We start from the raw sequence: 1,662 nt of genomic DNA on the forward strand, positions 1-1,662 counted from the left end.
AGTGGTAAAAACTATTTATTTATTAACAAAGAATGAAATTACTACTTATAAAAAGAAAAAAGGTTATATTTATTATATGCAAAGAAGAAGAAAATATGGCTCAAGTTCTCATATTTGTTTATGCATTGCTCATCTTTATTTTTCTATTTCTTGTTGAAACAAGCAAAGGTGTTTTAGTTATCACACTTTTTTAAAAATATTTTATTTATTGTACACTCAATATTTTATTACCTTTGAATAATATTCTTTTTTTCTTATTTGACAATGTAGCAACTCCCAATCCCTGCAAAACTGCCAGAGATTGTCCAGAGGTTAGAGAACATATTGCACTGTGTATTGATGGTTTTTGTGAATATCGACATTTGTATATGATATGAACAAAAAAAGGGTTACACAATAAAAGGGTTACATAAATAAATTATTTTTCGTTAAAGACTCTTGCAAATCTTAAAGGCTCTTACATAAATAAAAGGATAGTTTCAAGCATTTCATAATGTTTCTAAATTTTTTTATAATGGAAGTTATTTGTGTTTCCCGCGGATTACTAATGGTATTGTCTTAAGCATTGATAGTCATGAAATAGACGAAAAGAATTTAATTAAATAACCTCAATTTTAACGCTAAATGTTCCTTTTAGGAAAACCGATGGGTTAGAACATTTAATTTACAAATAAAAAATACAATTAAAACAAATCTTATCGCTTTATGTTCCTTTGTTTTTTTGGAAAACCAACGGGTTAGAACATTTAATTTACAAATAAAAAATACAATTAAAACAAATTTTAATACTAAATGTTCCCTCGTTTTTTTTTTGGAAAACCAATGTATTAGAACATTTAATTTACAAATAAAAAATACAATTAAAAGAAAGGTTAAAACACCGACATGGCACGCATCCATTGAAATCATATCACGACAATAACAATGATCAGCTATATTCAAGTCGTAACGTTTCTTTTGGATTATCAAAGAGACTTTTGAACTATTTAAATGTCTCGTTGCATCTTCAAACATATCATTACCAACTCTTTGTGTCTTGTTTCCTTGATTCAAAGTCTTATTGTTTCAAAAACGGATGCAAATATGTTGTTCATTTGAAAATTATGTAGATTTTAATGATTTCGATCTTTTTGAACTAAGGAAAGTTGTTAATAAACAAAGGTGGAATGGTTACTTTCACATTCTTCATGGCCTCTTATACACTAATCTCGTTAAAGAGTTATGGATGAATGCCTCCATTGTGCCTACAAGTCATGATGAAGTTATCCAGTCCTATGTCAATGGCTCTTATTTCTTCATTTCTCCATCACTTATTGCTATGACAATCAACTTTCAAGAGATATGTAATTGTGTTGAAAATTATGAATTCAACAATGTCTACTCAACCCAACTTCACCGATTTTATGTCAAACAAATATTTATTTTTTCAATTATTGCCTATTCTTGTCTATTGATAAAAAAGTTTATATGCATTACTAATTAACAAAAATAACATGGCATCTGAAAAAGACGCCAAGTGATAAATTATTGAAAAAAGTTTTAAATGCGAAAACGGAGATTCGAAGCCAGATTCCTTATAGCTATATTGCCTTGGTTCTCATGAAAACTGAGATAACAAGTTTATTAACTTTTTTATGGATAAAAAGGCGCTAACTTATAGCT

At 28.0% G+C, this 1,662-nt stretch overlaps 1 long non-coding RNA gene across 1 annotated transcript; it reads left to right on the forward strand.

Annotated features, from left to right (window-relative positions):
• LOC131598793 (uncharacterized) lies at window positions 1-486 on the forward strand. The gene is made up of 2 exons (XR_009282395.1): window positions 1-168; window positions 271-486. It is a non-coding gene; the product is annotated as an uncharacterized LOC131598793 (long non-coding RNA).
• Window positions 487-1,662: the final 1,176 nt, after the last annotated feature.

Source organism: Vicia villosa, linkage group LG4 (assembly GCF_029867415.1).
Source record: "Vicia villosa cultivar HV-30 ecotype Madison, WI linkage group LG4, Vvil1.0, whole genome shotgun sequence".
Lineage (NCBI taxonomy): Eukaryota > Viridiplantae > Streptophyta > Magnoliopsida > Fabales > Fabaceae > Vicia > Vicia villosa.